Source organism: Phoenix dactylifera, unplaced genomic scaffold (assembly GCF_009389715.1).
Source record: "Phoenix dactylifera cultivar Barhee BC4 unplaced genomic scaffold, palm_55x_up_171113_PBpolish2nd_filt_p 000046F, whole genome shotgun sequence".
In the NCBI taxonomy this organism is placed as follows: Eukaryota; Viridiplantae; Streptophyta; class Magnoliopsida; order Arecales; family Arecaceae; genus Phoenix; species Phoenix dactylifera.
Window position 1 is genome coordinate 216,574 of NW_024067669.1, and position 15,649 is coordinate 232,222.

At 41.2% G+C, this 15,649-nt stretch overlaps 1 long non-coding RNA gene across 1 annotated transcript; it reads right to left on the minus strand.

The window, feature by feature from the left end:
- Positions 1-8,816: 8,816 nt before the first annotated feature.
- LOC103710079 lies at positions 8,817-13,139 on the minus strand. Its single transcript, XR_005506973.1, has 4 exons — positions 12,982-13,139; positions 12,827-12,882; positions 9,238-9,279; positions 8,817-9,135 (listed from the first exon to the last, which is right to left on the minus strand). It is a non-coding gene; the product is annotated as an uncharacterized LOC103710079 (long non-coding RNA).
- Positions 13,140-15,649: the final 2,510 nt, after the last annotated feature.

Consider the following 15,649-nt stretch of genomic DNA (forward strand, 5'->3'; position numbering starts at 1 on the left):
AGGATCCTTGATCCCATCACTGGAGGTTTTTTCTAGAAGACAAACGAGCCATCACTATAAAGTATTGAAGAGGATAGCCAGCACCTTCAAACGCTCAGCCAAATACGCCAGTGGAGTCCGATGGCTTTTGGTAGATTTCTTGGAAGGATCTACCTCTACCGAAACAATAGGTAGCACCAGTGGCCACGACCAAGTAGTTTCAACTGCTCGTGCAGCATATTCAAATACTGACCACAACAATCTAAACATGCAACAGTCGGCTATTAATCAACAGCAATAACAACAAGCCCACGAGTCGATTCACCATGGAGCCCTGGCTCAACCGAGTCATCACTTCCTCCTCGAAGCCTGGACAGGCTCAGCCGACCCACCATGCCCATTTTCGGAGCTCGAGGAGGGCCCCTCATAGTCACCATTCTCACCCGACGAGTCTGTGATAAAATCCTGGACTTTGATCCTCTAACTCCCCATATTGGGAGGAAATTTCCAACCATTCCTCTCCCTGATAGTATGAGAGAGGCAGAGAGCCTCTAGGAGGAAAATAAACCTTGATCACAGACTTGAGGAGATGGATCGCTGTCTCGACGCCTTGAGACAGCAATAAGCTGAGTAGGGGAAGGAAGTCGAGTTCACTATCGAAACCCCATTTTCGACAAAAATCATGGAGGAACCTATATCTTCTCATTTGAAGATGCCACAACTGGAGATGTGTGACAGGACTGCAGACCATTAGACCACTTGGAGAGCTTTAAAGCTCTCATAATGCTCCACAGAGCCACCAGCGCGGTACTATGCAGAGCCTTCCTTGCTACATTGCTGAAGGCGGTCTGATTGTGGTACACCAAGCTGCAGCCGGACTCCGTTTATTTATTCAGGCAGTTTGATAGGATGTTCGCTGTAGGAGGCAAAGGAAGGATTCCAACAGCCTCTTTTGCCATTGAGCAGGGGAAGAACGAATCCCTATAGGGCTACGTCGGTCGCTTTAGTACAGCCACCTTGGAGATTCACAATTTGAATCACTCGGTCGCTATGTCTGCTATTGAGGACCACTTCTTAGGCTTATTCTTGCTGACCTGTGCACCAGAGATCTCGGTTGCAAGCTTTATGAAGACCTCTGATACTAGAAGCCTCTTTGGCAACACTCTTAGCACCAGCAGCAAGCCAGCAATAGAGAACTGAGAAAATTACACCAATGTACGGATAATATTGAGCTTAACACAAACTTGGAAGTGGGCAAACAACAATACGTTCCAGGAAAGCAAATGTTACAAATTTCTGAGCTACTCCTGCAATTGTTAGAACAAGCTCCCGGTTCCGGAAAAAGCAAACAATTTTCACCGGTTAACCATACAGAACAAAAATTCAGACTGCAGACAATCTAAAGAAAAGAAGAATGAATGTGCCACCTTGTTGCCATTTATGCTGCGATGAAGAGGAAATGGTAGTACATCTATTCCTCACATACAGATTCTCAAAGGAAATATGACAACGGCAGCTCCCAAAAAATATAGCGAAGAAGGTATGGGATCGCTGGGTTATCATAATTTGTTGGGCTGTATGGAAAGAAAGAAATGGAAGGATATCTTTAGATTCGAAGCTTATTCTACGCACAACACCTTGGAGAAAGACCTGCTGCTCCTTAAAAAGCTGGACATCAGTATACGAAGGTAAATGGGAGACGGCCTTAAATATGCTTATTGAAGATCTCGGTTAACAATAGAGCTCAAACTGCATGCATTGTGATGGCGAATCATCCTAAGATCCAGGCTCTTATTCTTGGTCCATGCTTTGTCTTTTTCCTACTATGACATGTGAGGGCTAAGCTCTGTTACGTGGTCACTTCATCTCCTCATCTGGATGAGTGGGTGAGCCCAATCTCTCCGAGGGGCGGACCCACCGAAGATGTAGAGCAGCCACCTTCTTTTCATATTGATCTTGTAAATATTTTCCTCTTTTAATGAAATTTGGTGGGTATTCATACCCTCCCTTTACATCCAAAAAAAAAAAAACAAAGAAAGAAAAAAGAACAGGGAAAACATTGATGGCATGTTCGGAAAAGACCCATGCCTCCGCTTGAGAATTTCGCAGGCTGGATGGAAAACATATAACCAAATATTATGTGCTTGTTGAACGGAGATGTGTTAATTTTTTTCATGTTTTGCCACTTAATATGTCATTTTGGTGAGGCAATCTCCCCTGCTAATCACTCTGCAATTCTAGAGACTGGTTTGATAGCAAGGAATATACTGTCCAATTGACCCTTTTTTTCATTAGTTTTTTAAGTTTAGGGGTTGCCCTTGGAAACTGGGGCTCCAAGTAGAATTAGATAAACGATGCATTTAGAAGGACGCTTGCATGCTCTGATACCGATATTCTGTGGAGTACAGCTAAGTGGAAATAATCACTTTGAGGTGTGTTGAAAATTAATTAAGATGACCTTGGCATGCATACAGTGATGTAATTAAACAAGATACCAAAAGGATTTGCCGTAACAAGAATAAACATCCCAAGTGATTCATTAGTATAAAAGATTCAAACGTCAAATATAGAGTAATCTAAAATTATTATTTTCTTTGCGCATAATTCCTCTCTCATACGAACGCACCATATGCAGCACGTGCTGTTATGAATCATGGCTTACATAAAACTGGGTCTGCGGAATTTTTTAGGGAAAAAATGATTTCAGGGAAGCGAGACGAAGGTGCCATAGAGATGCTGAAGTATGAGCCAGCAGAGCTTTAGGTGTTGAAATGGTAGAAGACTGGTTGAAGTGGAAGGGGATTTTGTAAAGACCATTAGAACAGCGTCCCTGAAACAGAGTCTGAAGAGTGTATTTGTCCTTGATAATACACCCAGCAGCATCAAAGGTAAGAATACAATCATTTTCAGATGCAAGTTTGTGAACAGACAAGAGGTTGTGAGATATATCTGGAACAAGTAGAAGTTTGGATAGCTTAAACTTGTGGTTGGGAGTGAAAAGAATACCGTCTCCTGTTTGAGTAACAGGTAGAGTTTCTCCATTTCCAACGGAAACATTGTTGGAGCCAGAATAGGATGAAGCATGTTGAAAGGCAGCCGGAGAAGATGTCATATGAGTGGTGGCCCCGCTATCTATAATCCAGTCAGGGGAGGAAGCTTCAGGTGAAGAAGATGAGAGGAAAGCTTGATGTGCATTAGCATGTGGAGGTCCTCCTTTGAAGCTGGTGTCATGGCGATACCAGCAGTTAACTGCAGAATGTCCAGGCTTTTTGCATATTTGACATTCGATGATGGATTGGCCGCGACCAGAATAACGCCATGCTTCAGTTCTTGGATTGGAAAAACGACTGAAGCGTCCACGGCCTCTGGGAGATGCCTGAGATCTCCAAAAACGTCCTCGTCCTCTGGTGGAAAGTAATGCAAAGGACGAATCAAGAGGAGTTGATTGCTGACTTGATTTATTGCTGAGAATGATTTCTTCACTGGACAACAGAGCGTAGAACTCACCTAGGGGGATAGCAGAGGACCTGGTCCTAATTGCAGTTGCAAAGGAATCAAATGATGCCGGTAATCCATTTAAAATATGAAGAACAATATCTTCAGAATCAATATGGGAACCGGCTGCAGACAGAGCATCGATTTTGGTTCTGACGTTGTTTAGAAATTGAGCCATTGGAAGATCAGCCTTCTTGAGATTATGCAACTCATTCTTGAGTTGAATAATGTGCGACCGTGTTGAGGAGCTCAATCTGCAGTGGAGAGTTTCCCAAATTTGATGACAGTAGTCCAGGTTGACAACATATGGTAAAACGGAAGGGGAGATGATGGAGTTGAGAGCTGATGCAAGAAGTTGATCAGTCTCCAACCAGGATTCATAAGCAGCTGGATTCGTAGCACTGGAAAGAGTGATTCTGGATGAACCATCTAGAAAACCAAAATAGCCATTGGCCTTGAAAATCCTTGTAATTTGAGACTTCCAGGTTAGAAAGTTATCTGGTGTGAGGGAGGTGGGAACCAGAGAACCAATTCTGTTCAGCAAGAACTTCAACCTGGAAGGGATTTCATGATCTCCTACATTTCTCATTGATTCGTCGATCCTGGTAGCGTCGACTGATCCAGGAGAAGCCATGGGGAGGTGGACTTCGAGATCAATGGAATGCTCAGACATGGATTTTTGGAAGAGAAAAAGAGTTAGAGGTATCAAGCAGGACCTTCCTGCTCTGATACCATGTAAACATTGATTGTAATGCTAGGTAGAAGATCACATCATTTCAGAATATTTGCTTACATTATATACAGAATTCTCATGGAGAATTAGTGCTGAAAAGTAATCGGTTATGAGGCTGTTACAAGATGTCAGAGGCTGTTATGGAATGTCGGGTGCTGTTACGCCGTTATGCTGAAACGTTCAGGAATCCGGTACGCTGCTGTGGGTGAAGCCAGAAGCGGTGCGATGAGATGAAATAGTCTGGAAGCATCAGCCGGGATATTCGTTGATTCAAAAGTGATATGAGAACAGAAGTTACATCGAAGTGAAGGAAATTTTATATATGACCTTTGGCGAGGCTTGAACTGGGAGTTCTCGTCCTCCCTTTTCTTACAAGACCCAATTTCCAAAATACAAACGAACTTTATCTGTCTTTATCTAAAAAGAAAATAAAAGAAAAGAAAAGAAAAATACCATCGAAGTACCATTGCTCTTGAACTTTCTTTCCAAAAGGAACGCGAAACGAAGACGCTTTTATCCAGATCCACAATCTCACATATGCATGCAAGATCCTCCAACCTCACGACACAAATTAACCATGCATATAGAAACTCCTTTCCAGGGACAAGCACCATAACTAACTAAATTTTTACATAGCAGATACATACATATATATATATAGCGAGAGAGAGAGAGAGAGAGAGAGAGAGAGAGAGAGAGAGAGAGTTCAGACGCCGGAGCGGACGTCGGCGAACTTGGCCTTGATCCACTTGAAGCTGCTCCTGACCGAGGACTTGAGCTTAGCTTCGACGGTGAAGACGTTGTAGGCCGCGACACGCCGCTTGCGTTTGAGCTCGGGATCGCTGGAGGTGGCGAAGCCGTCCCGCTTCCCGCTCGGCCCGTTAAAGCTGTAGGAGTTGGATCGGATTTCGTCGAACACACCCGAATATGAAGACGAGTACGGGTACTCGGGGAAGGACCTACTCTTCTCCATTCGCGAGAGCGAGAGTGAGAGAGAGAGAGAGGAGGAGGAGGAGGCGAGGAAATAAAGAGAGAGGGAGAGAGAGAATTGAGACAGTGAGGGAGAGCGAATGATAGCTTTTAGGTAAAAATGCAAGGAGAATTAATGATGATGGAGCTGTGAACGTCGATAGTGGGGTGCCCCACGTGCGATGTTGGAAGGGAATTGCTTTCCTCCTCTCTCCACTTTCCCAAGTGGACTGGAATCCACAGGGTTTTCTTCTCTCTCTTTTTTTACATGTTACCCCGAGATATTTATGTTCGCAAACAACTTCCAGCCTGCACGCAACAATATTTTTTTTTCCAAATAGAAAGATTGTTTGTACGACCAAGATAGCTTCAAATTACAATCATATCTGTTTCTTTACTCGAATTATTGATTTGTATGGGTTCCTTGGAACAGTGCAATTTGACCTTCAAATGCCGCATCCAACAATTATACATGTGATCGACTGTCTTTAGATCCTTGTGTAACGACTGAACCAAACTTTAAATTGCAATCTCTCTCTCCAACTGAATTTATGGACCCAAAAGGCCGGGGAGGAGATGGGCTCCACTTTATCACTTCAAATTACCTAGTCTTTCACTCTTTTGTGAGTATAGCAAGTGCGTGAAGAAAGCAAAAAAGAAAAAGAAAGAAGAAAGCATACATCTCGGTTTCCGCTGCCAAAGTCCCTCTCTGTGTTGGCCTTCAGTGGTGGGTGGGCCCCTCGCCGGCCAGCACCTCAGGCCAAACACGAAGCATGGAGTTGATAATAAACAATCGGGTAAGTGCGGCCTCCAACAGGAAACCCTCCAAAACTACACAGCCATAGCACACAGCCAGGCGAGATTTAAGCACCATTTTAGGACCGAATCGGACAACTGATGAGCCTTGAGGCTCAACAAGCCTTAGGCGACCGAAAGGGCAAATCACTTTAAGCACCATTAGGTTCAAATGAATAGTTACTGTGCAATCACTTTTCAACCATCCAAATTGTCTTCCAATTAACTTAGGCTGCCAATTCCAATTCCGACGGGCAAATCCTTGGCGCTACCTTACAATCGATCCACAACAGCGTTGCAACCTAGCTAAAAGCCAAGCAGCAAAGGAAGGCGTGGTGTGGGGCTTGGGAACTGAGAGCACCCCTCCATCACGCGCCCGTGGTCCCGGCCGGCGTCCCGGTTGCCGACCCGACGCCCACTGCCTTTGAAGACCCCATGCCACCCCTGCCCGCACCTTAGTTACATAAATCGGATCCTTCCTCACCATCGTCCTCCGCTTTGTGTCCTAAGTATGCTATAAACGCTCTCGCGGCAGACCTCATTGATCCAACCTTCTTCGGTCTTCCTTGCCCGTCAATCATCAAATCTTTAAGAAGGAAGTCTTTCTCATACGCAGGAAAACTTGAGCATGTCTGCGGCGTAACGCCATTTTCTTATCTTAAAATGGCATTACGGATTTATTTGGATCAATTTTTGTGTACGGTCCAAAGAGATCTCGTGGTTGGATTTTTTTTTTTTTCCCCAAATGGCGGTCGCACATCTTGGCTGCACTTTAGGAATGGCTTTGAGTGCCTTCAACCAGTGCAAGAAGTAGGCAGGAAAATGGGTAATAAAGGAAATCTAAATCGAGCTGCTAGTATCAACTTCTTTTTAAGACTAGCGTCCAGGGTGGAGCCTGGGTTCTTATGGGAAGTCGGTGTCTTTAAATTGGTAAAGATTAAATAACATGAATTCATGTATGGCAATGATTTGGAATGGCTATGTATTTTAAAAAATTATCATTTCATAAAGGGTGAGATGATGCGATGACAAATCTTGTCTATAAACATGAAAGCTGCAGCTTTTTTTTTTTTTTTTTGGCTGAAACTTTTGTGCTGAAACTAAGCTGCAGCTTTTAGGTTGATACTCCAAGCATAGCGAGCATCCTGAAAAGCAGCATTCAGCAAGAATACTGGAGATGTAACTTCAAAGGCCTTCCATCATCGCAGACAGCTCTGCACACAGGATGAAAGCATCAATTATTAAGACAGAGAAACAGTAAAGAAAAACACATTTAAAATCATCAAGATTTCATGGCATGTCATCAAGCCCCCTTATTACAATGATTATATACACACCAGCGTGTACTTTACGTACATGTAGAGTGTAGACATGCAAACTTGTGCGCATACATCTAGTTGTACAGCCATGATCAAGATGTATATATCTAATGTGCACGGACACACACAAAAAGGTAGCACATACAGGTGCATATGAACAGAGACATGCATGTCTCTGCTTATAGTTGCATAAACCATGCTAGTGTATGGGTGTATATACAATGTATTTATATCTTGTGCAGCTGTGCTATCTTATTACATATATATAACATAAATCCTCTTCCCTTGACCCTCTCGTTCCGGGAAAAATCGAAAAAACCAAATACATTATATACTCGCCTCACTCTCAGAAAGATTGTTATACTCCGTTTGGTCCATGTGTGTCGACTGAGATATATAGGAAAAAAGATTAACCATTACAGTGCGCTGGTTTTAATATGAGCTATTTAAGAACTCGGAGTAGCATAGTAAAAATGATAGATCTCGGCAGATAAACTAAAGCTGCATCAGCCAACGTCTCGTGGACAGAGTCTATGTTGACCAGGATCGGGAGTCTGTTCTGATACCGTATTTGTTATTTCCCGATGCTGATGGACGCAGTTATCTAGCTGATATGATGGCCGGGCGAATACTGCAGAAGAAAATACGCTGGTTCAGCATTCTTTTAATATACGACTTTTTTGATATTCTGTGGCTGCAGGAGCTTCAGACTTTGAACTATTGAGATGGTGGTGCTTGGATTCTGAAAATTTTACCTACGGTGTTTGATGCCATGGTAGCAAGTCATATTCCCTAGTGATGTAAGATAAGAAAGGCATGCAGGCGAGTATTTTCTCCCCCAAATTTCCTTTTTTCTTTTAAAACGTCCACCATTGCTCGTAGCGGGGTAAAGAAGCAGCAGTAATGCTGTCTTGTCTTTGCTGGAGACGGTTGTGGGGAAGGGCTCGTTGGATCATACAGCTGAAAAATTGCTCCCTGGGTCATCCATCGAGCAGTTGCAACTTAAATGTTTGGCCTCATGTTTCCATGGTTCCACCTTCGACTTTCAGGCACCCATAATAGGCAAACTCCTCAGTTACAAACAACAGCAGAACATTTTGCTGACCATTCTGTTCATCGCAACTATTGAAGTCAATATGTATCAACAATCCACGGATTCGCAATAAAAAGGTGTAGCATGTTTGACCACAAGAAAGTAAATTAGCATGTTTATGAAGCCTTGAAGGAAGGTACCCCGTGCAATGGCTGTCACTTTAAAAAGTTTAAATAACATTATCAGTCAAGAAAAAGCACCAGAGGTCAATTTGATGCTGACCATAGGCTTGTTTAATGGGCAGTTAAGAGATTGCATCTCAGACACTCGTGTCCGTGAAATGTATCTCACTCGTGCTGCATAAAACATGCACCAGTACATTGAAGCTGCTCGCACCTGTGGCTCCTCCATAAACAAACACCATGTCACACAAAACCTGTAGGAAAATCTGTTTCATCTGCTTCTAAAAACAAAAGATTTGATGGCAGTCCAGTTTCCAGTTCCATATTCTATCAGAAAAAAAACAATCTTTAGAGTTTAATGCAGTAGTAGATTTTCCATTTGTTCCATTGTAGCAACAGTCCCCACTCATATTAGCCAGACAAATCCATGCATATCTCAAGAGATGATAGTTAAGAACTACAATATGGGAACTACTAGAGTTGACCCGGATGGTTGCTTGAGCATTGTTGGCTGGTTTAACATAAGCATTACATGAGGAAACAGAGGATTTATTTCTTTCCGCTCTTCTTAAGACCAGTGCCTCCAAATGTTCCCTTCTGAGATGCCTTGGCCTTCAATTCCTTCAGTGCCTGTTTGGAAAAAAAAAAACATCGGGCCAAGTCAATTACCAGTTTCTTCTCGGGGGTAAGGAAAGAGATATCAATACACATCAAATGGTAGAATGCCATCACCTTTTCTTCCTCTTTCTTTTTCTGAAGCTTTGCAAGATCCTCCTACATAAAGCAGAAAAGAATTAATACCGACATCTGAGTCAAAACGACAAACAGATGGATGAAAACAACACAGTATACAATAAAGCTAGAATGCTGCAAAAGAAGGGTAGAAAATCTACATGGCCTCACTTCTGTAGCTACAGACTCATGGACAGGCTAGCTTCTTCTATAAACCAACCAAACGCATTACCAGAATGGAAAAAGCATGTATATTTCATCAAACCATTAACCATTTCTCATCTGTTTATGTTTAACAGGAAACCACATATCAACTCAGCATGCAATAAAATTAACAAGAAAGAAAAATCTTAAGTATATGACTGAAGGTCTCACAAAGATAAGACTGGTAAATTTTCCTGCCGGCAGTAAATCTTTAACACTTTGAACTCCGATTACAAGACCAAACTGCCCGTCACAGGAATTCCGTTATTGCTTTGATGTAAGCAAGAAAACCAACTAACCCATCCTATCTGAACCAACAACATTTTGTAAGAAAATAGAATGAAATATGAACCCTTTATATGTCCAGTGAACAAATGAAGAGCAACCAAGCCGAATTGACCATCATCTGAAACTATCCAGTTTTATCGATACTGGATTTGAAAAATGGTTTGGTAAAGTTATAACTCTATGTAGATTTGGTATTTATCAACTCAAAATACCTTATACACCTTCATTCTCCATCCTGAGAATGTGGTCAAAGATCAGTTAATGTTTCTGCAACACATCACTGCACAATCAAATTTGGCAATTTCAACAGAATCACAAATAGGAGAGCCAACAACAGAAGATGTTATGTGTTTCAACGTCCCTTGAGGCTCTCTCACTGCAGAACATGACAATGAACGATGCCTCATCAGTGGATGAGATGCCAAAATAAGCTCAAAACTCAACCATTTCCTCGAAGTCTAAACTTAGGGAGGAACAAAAGTTCAAAAATCATCACATATGATTCTAGAGAGATTCTCTGAGTGTCGGGGTTTATATCCCTACAATGTATTTTATGGGGTTTAATAGAAGTCCTCAAGTGTTCTCAGTCTGCCGTTTGAGCTTGAAAATCAGCCAGAATGCTTTTGGGTACTTTGCTTTGCACCACAACTTATCCTAGTGAACAAATCTCTGTCCAACTGCCTAGTGAGGCACACCTATTTTGAGAACTAAAAGAGGTGCACAAACCTGCTTCACTGATGTGCATAAATATTGGGAACATAAATAAGATAGAAAATGAGCAAGATTGGTGTGCTTCTTCTATCTTCTTTCTTTTTTCCTTTTTTTTTTTGTGTGTGTGGTGGGGCGGGGTGGGCGGAACGAGAGGGTTTGGATAAAGTTGAACAAGAATGTCTGCATAAAGTTTGTGTTGATCAGTTTCCCACAGCCAACCTATGAGAGTCTAATGATCCAAAATCAAGGTGTCAAATCTGAAATCTAGCAAGTTACTCTGCACTTTAAGCAGTGATATGACCATTTCGGTTCACATCTTCTTCTCCAACATTTAACCCCAAAATGATATCTATTAGAAAATAAAAATTTACACACCCCATAACTGCAATAGAAGACATGAAAGGACAATATAATGAGGTTTCAAAGATAGGAGGTCCAGTCACCCAAGGCATCCCTTTTTCTTTCTTGTATTTTCCTTCCTCTTTTTCCCAAGGCATCCTTTTCTTGTATCTTCTTTTTTGTGATCACAGTAAGAGGGACATGACATGAAATTCATCACATCTAAAACCAAGATGATGGTGACCCCCTTCATGTAGTTATCACAGTCTTGGTTGACTTGGACAGATTGTTACATCCAACTTAAATAAAAAGCAGAACTAAGAGACCACAATAAATTTCTAATCCGAAAAGTTGGAGCATCAAGCAAAATGGAAATTTCCTACTACCTCACCCTTTCCCCCCCAACCCCCCCCCCCCCAAAAAAAAAAAAAAAAAAAAAAAAAAACACCTGCAAAAACCTTTTCTTTTCATCACACAAAGAAACTCCCACAGGTCATAAACATTTGAAGACAAGGAAGCTAAAGAGCAGAAAATATAACCTTAAAAATAAAATTATCTAGCCAAATCATTTCAAAACCTAGGATATATCATTTTGTTACTACTACATGGATCTCATCTTGAAATTATCCAAAATTTTGTGCTCTGCTATTAGATTGGCACAACCATATGGTGTCATCCAGCATAATATTTTTTTCCTCTTGCAAATATGGCAGATTGATTTTCTAGTGATTCTCAACCTTATTATAGGGTACCTATTAGGCAAGGCTCATCATTGACCTTGGAAGATGTGATTAGACAAGAAACAGAACTTGGATTTTCAAACCAATAATAGACCTTGCGTTAGGTCCTTGCGGATTTCAGAGGTATGACATTTCACAACCAGACTACAAACTAAAATCTTTGATTGAAGGGACTTCGTGACCCTTGATCAAGGGATCTTTAGATGGCTGATCTTTAGCCTTCATATCATCTTCTATGAGAAAGCAAATGGGTTGCCCATGCTTAAATCATCAACAGTTTCTCTACCCGATGCCTGAGTAGCGCCCCGTATCGGACATACAATACGGTGCAGATGCCGAACCGAGACTTGGTTTCTGTACCAAGTCTCGGTACACCATCTAAATAAATTGCAAAACATGTTTAGCTTCTTTGAAAACCCAGTAACAACCAGTTCCTTGGCCGCTATTAAACATTCAATGCATATGTAACTTGCAGAAAAATAGCATGGTTATGGTTGATGAACATATCTAACTCCAGGTTATGCCCAAGAATGGAGACATAATGTCAAAAAAGTTCATTCAGATGACTACTCAAACAAGATCTGGACCATGTATTCTCAACTTCTCCATGAAGAGACTGTTTAATTTTACAATTAGTTGTGCCTTGCCAGAAATCTATCGTTCCTGAAAAAGAATCCCGAAACTGTTGATAGGACATAACGTTATATCCCGATCATGACAATTTATTATATTATTTCAACCTTACTGAACACTTATATTGGCTCTAAAAAGCATTAAAAAATATTCTAAACTTATCAGAAGACGAAATCTTGACCTATTTGACTAAAATATAAAAAACCCTAAACTCAAATATTACTTCTTTCTCTCCCAAGCCAAGCGCAGTGCAGCACGAGAAAACAAGCAGGCCTACTCAAGATATTGAAGAACGGTGGCCCGGGCATCAAATTACCGAGAGAGAGAGAGAAAGAGAGAGGGCGGGCACATGCTCAATCAAAAATTCAATCCGGAAATCAACAGTATTGGCAGGAGAAAAAGGGAGGTTCCCGTCATGACAATTTAAGTTCGCTAATTCAACCTAATTGAACATTTATTTTAGCGCCAAAAAGCATACAAAAAAAAGATATCCCTAAATTATCAAAATACCAAGTGTTGGACAATAGTATATGAACAAAATTATACAAAGCCCCAATCCTTCAAGAATTCCCTTTCCGCTTTTCCATACCACAGAACGAAAAATCCCAAGAAAACATCATTCTTGATAAATCATCTTACAACACGGAACCGGATCACGGTGAAAGCCAACATACCTCATCGTATTCCTTCTTCTGGACCTTTGGCTGCTTCAAAGGCTTCGCCTTTCCACCTGATACAAGAAACGGTCCACCTCAAATACAAATCCTCAAAGACGAGAGAGAGAGAGAGAGAGAGAGAGAGAGAGAGAGAGAGAGAGAGAAACCCTAACCTTGCTTCGACGACATGGTTGCTCGATCGGACGAGAAGGGAACAAACCCACCCCGAGAGCAAAAAGGGAGAGGAGAGAGAGAGAGAGAGAGAGAGAGAGAGAGAGAGAGAGACGGGAGGCCTTCGTTGACCTTGCTGCGGTCAGGATTGGCTTTTATTCCCAGCGCCGCTCTATATACTGCCGGGGAAGGGCAGAGCGGGTTGGTTCCGGGCAGCGCCCAGATGGGATGGGAAGTGGGCCTGGGCTTGGGCCGGTATAAGGCCTGTAGGGCCGGGCCTTAGCTAGCAAAGCTCCCGTCTCTGAAGGCTCTGATCGCAAAGCATATACCCGCCCTGCCGTCTGCCTCATCAAAAAAGCGGATGAAGACTGGAGGGGAGAAGATTAACCGACTGTTGCATTTCTTTAGTAGTGCCACATTATCTAATACACCCTTATCTATTTTAATAATTAAGATTAATGTCTTCATAGTTTCAAAAACACTCCATAGGTATCCAAGAAAATCCCTCATTCAAAAAGAAAAAGTGATGTGTAGTATCTCAATATGGTGCTCGCTGGAATGGCTAGAGAGCATTAGCACATAATTAAACCTTTGAGATGCTTAATCTCCTGGTCTTTAAGCTTTTAGCACTCCTTAAGTATCTCTCTTATTATTTAACTCATGATACCGGGGAATATAAACTATTTGATTGACAATCTTTTCGCACATCAAGATAATTGTGCACTAAAGTGATATAAGTTATAAACCAACAGAATTAACCTTCTTTGCGTGCTAACTCAGGAAAACCAGGTCATGTAGTAAATGAGCAAATAGTGAAATACAAGGCTGAGTGGTTTTATTAATTACAATAGGAAAAATGAGCATAACTTTAGTATTTTATTACAACGTGCTAGTCCAACGCTCATTGGAGGGAAAAGTTGGTTAATATATTACCACAGCTAATGGAAACTTAGCCCTCGCAAGCAAAAAGTAGAGAATGAAGGCGAATGGGTTGGGTTGGGCTAGGATTGCTTGACCCAAGCTTTCCCTGGAGCTTCAGCTTGCATGCATCGGACGTGTTATTATACGATATTATTCAGATGTACTTACAGCTCATGTGATGTAACTTAGACAGAAATATGATCGGTTGTTTAATTAGAGGAATTCATGGCTGTTGCTAATATAATTGGCTAATAGTTTAGAATTTAGCCCAATCAATCACCCAGGTACGGATGATGATCGTAGAAGAGACTACTCCGTGTACGTTTCCAGGTTGTCGTCTTGTATTCCATAGATCCTATTTTATCTATATATTCCACGTCCCTCCATTGAAAATCTCTTTAACAGATGTTGATCACCTGCCAAGATCTAGCTGCAAATTTTGTTCATACCTTTCCAGCATGAAACGAGGAAGAAATTAATTAGGTGGTCGTATCCCTCCACCTAGTAAGCATAGTTTCTATGGATCAGTGTTGAATGGTCACTCTCTCTCTCTCTCTCTCTCTCTCTCTCTCTCTCTCTCAGAGGAAAAAAAAAACAAGAAAAAGAAATTTAAGTTTTGAACTTCCATTCCGTTGGTATATTATCTTATATCGATGATCCGGCAAATTGAAAAATGTCTCACGTACGAGAGCATATACTTTTGGGATTTTAACTTTTGATAGTTTATATTCTCCGGTATCGTGAGTTTTGATTTTTTTTTTATGATTTCCATGAATATATTTATACTTGATTAATTTAAATCATCCAATTTACTAAAAAGAAAAATCCATCCCTTGGATTGACGATATTTTAGCATGTCAGGTATATATGGTAAATAGCAATAGCTATATGTAAATGCTAGTTTATCTGTGCAAAAAGGAACGAGCAACTATGGAATAATCCAACAAGCAAAAAAAAAGTTTTGGGTTCGAAGAATAGCTAATATTATATTATATCAAAAAATATAATAGAAAATAAAATTATCATCAATGGCATCAATTTGTGTATACGAAAAAAGTTAATAAAATTATCAAAGGATAGGTAACAAAGAAAGTTTTTGAGTTGGGTTCTACCGAAAAAAGGATAGCTAATATTGTTTATACCTTATTCGCCAGCAATGATATCACTTTGTGGACTCACTAATATCATATCAAAAAATTGATGACCCAACATCTTCTATCAGGCATGTATCATATGACCCTAGCAAGCAAATTAAAAGAAAGAACAGTAGCTTTACACCACCTCACCCCCTTCTCTTTTCGAACTTATCATACACCCTCCCAGCGAGAGAGAGAGAGAGAGAGAGAGTTATGGAGATAGGCCTCAACTGCTGCTTCCTGTCGTGGCGATTTCTTGTTTGCATCCTCTCAGGGTGGCGGTGAGTCCTTTGGATGGAAAGTAATATGGACATGTGGAGGACCACATTGACTGGAACAAGCCCGAGAGGCTATTGGTTCTTAATTATGTATTCGGGAATTAATGATGGTTTTGGTTAATAAAAGTAGCTCGGTATCACTCTGCCGACTTCTCTGCTTGTTTATCTTGGCCTCTAAGAGCTATTGTGATCTTATGGGGAAGCTTATCATATGGTTGCTGCACTCTAATTAGCTATGCCCCCCTTAATTGTTTCTCTTTGGTTTCGATAGGTGGAAGCTGTTTCTTTTCTCTGAGTAATGCTCCTTAGGCCTCTCCATAGGCTAAATATATGAG